The following is an 8,483-nucleotide window of genomic DNA, read 5'->3' on the forward strand; positions in this document are numbered from 1 at the left end:
TCATCGTCGTGAAAGGTTTAAAAGCTTCCTCAATTTAACCTTGTGATCCAGAACTGTGATCTGTCACATTCTGTTCGACGCCAAAATATTATTATTATTATTTTTATTATTAACATTATCTAATGCCAGACGCCTTAATCCCGTAAGCGGTGGCCACAAGCAAATCACCTCCATGTCGCTGTCCTCCGCCATTTCACTGCCCTGCTCCCAGCTCGCACACCCCTCCCTCTCCCCCTCACAACCTCACTCACGTACACTCTCCTCGTCAGTCCCTCGCTCTCCTTCCTCTCCACATGGTCAAACCACCTCAATGTGCTGCTCCTAACGCTTCCTATCACATCCACATCCACACCACAACGATCCTTCACTTCCTCATTTCTCAGTCTGTCTCTCCATGTGACTCCGCATGCTCCTCTCAAATAACTCATTTCCACTGCCCTCACTCTTGCCTTGGTACAAGGTCCAAGCTTTACTTTTGACTTGGTACCACAATACTGTCATGAAGTAACTTTTTCGCTTCCATGCTCACTTCCCTGTTTCTTATCACTTCTTTCAAAGAATCAACAACCTTTCTCCCTTGCTGTACCCTTTCAAGGCCTTCACCCTCTAAATTTCCATTCTTACTCACAACTCTACCCAAGAAGTTGAACGCACTCACATTTTCCATTTCCTCCTCATCCAACCTCACTGTACATTCAGTGACTTCATTTCTCTCGAAGACCATAACTTTACTCTTCCCTACATTCACCTTTAGATTGTTTCTTACACACTCTCTCAAACTCATTCACCAAGCCTTGCAGCTCCACTTCGTCTTCACTTACCAACACAGCATCATCTGCAAACAACAGTACAGGGAGTTTCCAAACACTGCCCTCTCTCACTAGGGCCGTTCCAACATCCACTGCCCTACCTTTTGTCTCTTATATAACCCATCCATATATAGACTGAACAACTATGGAGACATGACACATCCCTGTTTCAATCCAACCTTCAAACGGAAAAATTCACTTCGTTCACTGTTCACACGCACTACAGCCTTAGCACCCTCATGCACACTCTTCACGGCATTCAACAATTTCCCATCTACTCCATATATTCTTAATACTTTCCACAATCCACGTCCATCCACCCTGTCATATGTTTTCTCCCATTCCATGAAGGCCGCATAAACCTTCTTTCCCTTCTCTAGAAACTTTTCCACCAAAGACCTGAGAATTAATATCCGATCTACACAACCTCTTCCCTTCCTAAAACCTCCTTGTTCTTCTGCAACTAATTCCTCTTTTTTCCCTAACTCTGTCATTAAGTATCCTACTATATACTTTTCCTATTACACTAAGAAGACGAATGCCCCTATGACGACGACGACGACGACGACGATGATGATGATGATTTTAATTACTCTTGTGAAGCGCCATGGTATCATTTTCCACCCCCCCCCATACCACTGTGCGTGTGTGTGTGTGTGTGTGTGTGTGTGTGTGTGTGTGATGAATGACTTCCAGTATATACAATTTCTAAGCAACAGGATGGGCCAGCCCGCCTCACCAATTACAAATTCTCAGAAACAGTGGAAGGAGGCTGATATGGCGCTATCTTCGTACATGTTGTACGATGGACTCTCATCTATAATCTGGTATGTGGGGAGCGTGACCCTCCCCCAATTATTCTTAGAAGTCAGCCCCCCCTCAACAAATTAAAACTTCTCATAAACACTGGAAGGAGGTAGATATGCCTCTGATATCTTCGTACATGATGTACAATGGACTCTCATCGGTAATGTGATATTTGGGGATCGTGACCGCCCAATGATTCATGGGGGCTCAACCCCTCTCCCAAAAATATAAACGACCAGAAATAGGAGAAAGTTAATACATGAATTTCAGCGAAACTTCTCAGGCAGTTCGTGTGGTTCCTTGAATATGTCTTCTACTATACAAAATCTGCCACTTGTTTTAGGGGTCAACCTCCTTCACAACTTATAAAGGATACTAAATAGGGGAAGAGGCAGATATCGCTTTGCTATCTTAGTGCAGGTTGTAGACTGGGCTAATCTGGGATATCACCCCTTCACATATGCCACCACTGCCAACACGTGGCTTGTATTCGCACATCGGGATACTAGTTTCTTTTATGAAGCAGTATTAATATTATTCTGTAATTAAAATCGGCATACATACCGCAAAATTATGTATAAAGTTTCCATGTTTTCTCTGATATGCACAGGAGGAATCTGTATATGTACTTTATTATCTCCGACATGGAGTGTATGTTTTTATCCCTTTTGTTTGTTTGTCTGTTAGCAGGATTACTCAGAAGCTATATGAGAGATTTGGACCAAATTTGGTAGGTAGATAGCCCATGTCCCAGGGAACAGTCGATTAACTTTAGGGATAAATCCGACTCGTATTACAGATTCTGGATCATGAAACCACGTTTTGCGAAACCCTAATCAGTGATGAGAAAATATAACCCATTATGAAGAGTGGTTTGGAAATTACGTTGCCCTTGTCGGAGAGATGCGCTCCAATGAGTGCCCCTCTGGTTATTATTATTATTATTATTATATATTATTATCATTATTATTACTCTCTTCAAAGAAACCCACAGCTACCAAAGAGAATTTCTTTCTTCAGTTCTTCCTAATGCTCTCTTGTTTTCTGCAACTTCTTTCCTTCCCACCTTTCTTCTTCCTTTACAGTTCCTCCAGCCTTCCCAAGAAATACTTCGTATTCTCTCACCGATCCTTTGTATATCATAGTTTTTGCATCATTACTCTCTCTCTCTCTCTCTCTCTCTCTCTCTCTCACACACACACACACACACACACACACACACACACACAATCTTAAGCCTCTATTACCTGGCCAACTTTGCCAAGCCTTTGATACAAACTTTTGTATCACGGCGATGAAAGGATGGCAAGCAAGGAGGTAGGGAGAAAATGAGAAGGGAGGAGAGAGGAAGGAAGTGAGGGAGGAAAGGGGAAAGGAGAGGGATGGAAGGTAAAGGAGGGAGAGGAGGGTAAGGGAAAAAAAGGGGGGATAGGAAAGGAAGAGACGAGGAAAGAGGGAAGAACAAAGGAGGACGGCAGGACAGAAAAAGGGAAGGGGAAAGGGAAGGCGAAGAAAGGATGGGGGGGGGGGAGGGCTGAGAAGAAGGGAAGGGGGGGGGACAATTAAGGAGGAGGGAAGGGAGATGAGGAAGGAGAGGAGGTGGGATGGAAGGGAGGACGGAGAGAATGAGAGGAGAAGGAGGCAGGAAAGGAGGGAGGGAAACGGAAGGAAAGAATGGAGAGAAGCAAGTAAGGGGAAGAGGGGAGTGAGGGACGGAAAGGAGAGGAGGGAAAAAGAGGAGATAAACTTGGAGGAAAGGGTTGGCAAGGAGAAATGGAATGAAAGGAGGGGAAAATGAAAGGAACTTTGCTAAGAGGAGAGGGTTGGAAAGTAAGGGAGAGGAAAGGAGGGAGAGGAAAGGAGGAAGAGGGAAAAAAGACGGGAGGATGAAAGGACGGAATAGAAAAGAGAGTGAGGAAGTAATGAACGAGGAGTGTGTGTGTGTGTGTGTGTGTGTGTGTGTGTGTGTGTGTGTGTGTGTGTGTGTGTGTGTGTGTGTGTGTGTGTGTGTGTGTGTGTGTGTGTGTGTGTGTGTGTGTGTGTGTGTGTGTGTGTGTGTGTGTGAGTGAGAGAGAGAGAGAGAGAGAGAGAGAGAGAGAGAGGGGGGGGATACGGCAACAGGTGTTCATTTCTCCCAGACAATATACTACCCCCTACACCCCCTTCGCACCCCACCTGGCTTAATATCAGCCTTAATTACCTGATGCGCAGGGGCGAAAATACCAAGCCTGGCCTCAGAAAACCAATATTATGTGGCGGGGAGGGTGTCATGTCGGGTTCTGCTTTTTTTTTTTTTTTTTTTTTTTAAATATCAAAACTGTCTGTTTACTGCTGATGAATGTCAAATGGATGAAACAACGATGGAAAAGTGAGTAATCCAATGACTGCGTTTCCACCCCCCCCCCCAAGACTGCACTGACTGGCAGAAGCAAAAATAAAGGTAGGAAAACAGGAATAACAGCTATAACAGCAGCATATACTACTGCGACCCGTGCTGAAGAGGGACGCCTTCACGTGGTGGAACCGATCTCCACTGCCCCGCTGTAAAAACGTGCCTTAATCCCCTCTCTACTCCCCGAAAGGAGGATCGAAGACTGTTGAAGAAGGGCAACGTCGGTCTGCAGTACACCGGGTTCCGTTCAGATAAATTGGGGCTGCAACTACTAATACTTCTAAAACAACAACAACAACAACAACAACAACAGCGACTGGTACAACAACAACAACAACAACAACAACTACTACTACTACTACTATTGCGGCCAGGAATTTCCAACCACCTTCACTGGCCTCACCATACAAGTGGCTCCGTCACATTCGCCACCACCACATTTGTCTACCATTCATTTCTGTACATGTGAGGTCCTAACCCCTTTAGCCTGATGACGTAGTTTGTAATTTAATCTTGCTACCTTTAAACAACAATTTTTAACCTTAGAAAACCCTTTTCAAACCAGAGAAGCTCAATACAGACTCAATTATTAACAGCTTCACCACAAAGGATCTTAACTAAATCGAATAAAAACGTCTGAAAGTATCAAGTGAAATCCTCTGACGTTAGCCACAGCACTGGTGGTGGTGGTGGCAACAACCACAACTAACACCACCACTACCGCAATAACTACCACACACACAACCACCACTATACCGCAACAGCCACCAATACACCACATTCGCGTCCCCTTTCCCTGCCTTTAACTTGGTTACATTATTTTCTACTCTCTCTCACTGTCTCTATTTTCTCTTGCTATAAACGTCGAGTTTCTCTCTCTTTAATCTCGCTTTGTTTCTTTGCAGTCGCTTCCAGTCTTACTCTTCCATCTTTTGCAAGGTCTCTCTCTCTCTCTCTCATTTATATAAACCACTCATCCAAGCCCTTACTCAGCCAAAATTCCAGCACTCACCATTTCTCTAGTCCATACTTCTTCAACTCCCCTCCCCCCCTCTCTATTTCTGTGTCCTTACCTCATTCTCTTCTCCTCTTCATATATCGTTTCTTCATTTACACCCCCCCCCTCTCTCTCTCTCTCTTTCTGCGACACTTCCTCATCGTTTTCCTCTTCATATATCGTTTCTTCAATTACCCCCCCCCCCTCTCCCTCTCGTAATGAGTTGTATTTTGTTTTAGTTTAATAATATCGTCTTGAGGCTTAAGATAAACTTTTCCAACTTGACATCCTAGATACAGCCCTACAGCCCTCACTGATGCTGGATACAGCCCTCACTGATGCTAGATACAGCCCTACAGCCCTCACTGATGCTGGATACAGCCCTCACTGATGCTGGATACAGCCCTCACTGATGCTGGATACAGCCCTCACTGATGCTACAAACAGCCATCACTGATGCTACATACAGCCATCACTGATGCTAGATACAGCCATCACTGATGCTAGATACAGCCATCACTGATGCTAGATACAGCCATCACTCTTGCTAGATACAGCCATCACTGACTCAATCAACACAAAAGAACTATAAAATCAATAATTAAAGACTGTCTACTACCAAGGGGAAAAAAAGGTCTCGAGTTATACAGTTTACACTTACCTTTAATCCCAACCCTTCACCCATTCAACCCGGATTACGTCAATTTCGTTTATATTCCTGTAGCTGCCACGTGACTTTAAGTTAAGGAACCCCTCTAGTAGAGCAGAGGGTAAGGAAGGTCTGTGTAACTTCTCCTGGACAATCAACTAAACGGTGAATATAATCGTGTAGCAGAAGCAAGTAACAAATACCAGCCTGGGGAAGTTAGGTCCTTGTAGTGGTCGCCCATAACCTGTACAATCAGGCGACGTGTTTCTACTTTTCCTAACTTCACAGGATTTTATTCTGCTGAGGAGAGACTTTTCGGACGGGTGGCTATCGTCTGAACTGCCCCTGCCACTGCAAGTCATTTACTCTCAACAATCACCTGGTGGCAGCAACACCAAACTAAATAATATACCATCAGACACATGGGGTTAACCTGTCCACTGCAAGTCATTTACTCTCAACAATCACCTGGTGGCAGCAACACCAAACTAAATAATATACCATCAGACACATGGGGTTAACCTGTCCACTGCAAGTCATTTACTCTCAACAATCACCTGGTGGCAGCAACACCAAACTAAATAATACATCATCAGACACATGGGGTTAACCTGTCCCTGATCCCAGCATACATCACTCTCTGGCCCCGATGACTAACTCTCCGTTAATACTAAAACGTTATTTCAAATATATTACAAGAGTTACGCCCATCATGAGCGAGCTATAATCCTTAGTCATAGCCTTTAACTTATCCCTACCTCTAATTTACCCTTAATCCCAGCCCTTATCCCAAATTCCACCTTTTAACTTATCCTTACTCCCAGCCCTTAACTTCTCCCTAATTCTAGCCCTTAAACCATCCCTAAACCCAACCCTTATCCTTACCTCTAGCTTACCCTTAATCCTAGTCCTTAATTTATCCCTAACCCCAGCACATAATTTATCCTTGATTCTAGACCTAATTTTATCCCTGCCTCTAGCTTACCCCTAATCCCAAGACTAAACTTACCCCTAATCCCAGGACTAAACTTATCCCTAACCCCAGAAGTAAACTTACCTCTAATCCCAGGACTATACTTACCCCTAATCCCAGGACTTAACTTATCCCTAATCCCAGGACTTAACTTATCCCTGATCCCAGGACTTAACTTATCCCTAATCCCAAGACACCTTATCCCTAATCCCAGGATTTAACTTATCCCTAATCCCAGGACTTAACTTATCCCTAATCACAGAACTTAACTTACCCCTAATCTCAGGAGTAAACTTATCCCTATTTCCAACCCTTAACTTATCCCTAATCCCAGGATTTATCCCTAATTCCAGGCCTTAAATTATCCTAAATCTCAGCTTTTAAATTATCCCAAATCCCAGCTCTTAACTGATCTTTAATCCCAGGACTTAACATCCCTAATTACAGCCCTTAACTTATCCATACCTCTACTTATCCCTAATCCCAGGAATTAACATATCCCTAAATCCATCCCGTACGGTATCTCTAATTCCAGTCCATAACATGGTCATCCTCCCAGCCCTTAACTTATTCCTAATCCCAGCCCTTAACTTATTCCTAATCCCAGCCCTTAACTTATTCCTATATAATGCCAGCCTTTAACTTATTCCTAATCCCAGCCTTTAACTCATTCATCAACCCACTCCTACATTAAAGGCAAATCCCAACCCGTAACATACCTCAATTCAATCCCTTGACACAGTCGGAAGAGCTGTGGCGGTCTAGTACCACATTCAGCAGCACAAGACGATTTTCGTCACTACAAGGATTTCCACAGGGTTATTCCAGCGCTTAAGCTCTCCTTAATCCCAACCCTTATACCAGGCCTTATACTATCGCTAATCGCCATCCTTCAACCATCCCTAATCCCACCTCCAATCCCAAGCTCTGGCAGTGCTATTTATATTTTCCATTATTTCGGTCGACGGCCGGACACAATTTTTTAAAATTAATGCAGTTCGTCACCTGCACAACACGGGGGAGGAGATAGGAAGGGGAGTAGAAGGGGAGAGGAGAGACGGAGAAAGGGCAAGAGAATGGAGAAGGAGCATGACGAAGGAAAGGAGGCATGGGAACGGAACGGAAAGGAAAGAAGGATTATTGAGAGGAACAGTGTGAGGGGGGGAGAGAGGAAGGAAAGGGGGAAAGTGGAGGGGGGGAGGAGAGAGAGGTTAAATGACTGAAGGCGAGAAATAAAACGTGTGTGTGTGTGTGTGTGTGTGTGTGTGTGTGTGTGTGTGTGTGTGTGTGTGTGTGTGTGTGTGTGTGTGAGAGAGAGAGAGAGAGAGAGAGGGGGGGCGTTCCCAATTCAATAATCTCTTCTTCCCATAATTTATTTTTATTATATATCTGTTGTTATTACTATTATTGTTTTTGTTGTGTGCCTGGCGAGGGTTGGCAACGGGTTGGTGGTTTCTATGGCAACCCTCGGCGTGTTTTCTCACCCCCATAAATCAATACCTCATGGGGCTGGGTACTGGCGTGGGCAAGGTGGGCAAGAGGGCCATGGGGAGTGCTGGGTAGGGGTTGGGGAAGAGAGGTTGATGGGGAAGATGATGAAGAGGAGAACTGGGGAAAACTATGAATGGAGACGATGGAAAGAGTGGGGGGAAAGGATGAGTTCATACAATATGGGGAAGAGAGGGGATTTGAGACACTGGATGAGGTGGTGGAGAAGAGGATGAGTGAGGGAAAGAACGGATAAGGAAGACGATGGAAAGTTGAGGAAGAGGGCAGAAAGATATGACGATGTCTGAGGAAGAGCTAGGGAAAATAGCAGAGGAGAAGGAAGAGCTGAGGAAATGGGATAATGGTGA

The sequence above is a fragment of the Coenobita brevimanus genome, chromosome 29, assembly GCF_032717465.1.
Source record: "Coenobita brevimanus isolate Jiangsu-jjx chromosome 29, ASM3271746v2, whole genome shotgun sequence".
Lineage (NCBI taxonomy): Eukaryota > Metazoa > Arthropoda > Malacostraca > Decapoda > Coenobitidae > Coenobita > Coenobita brevimanus.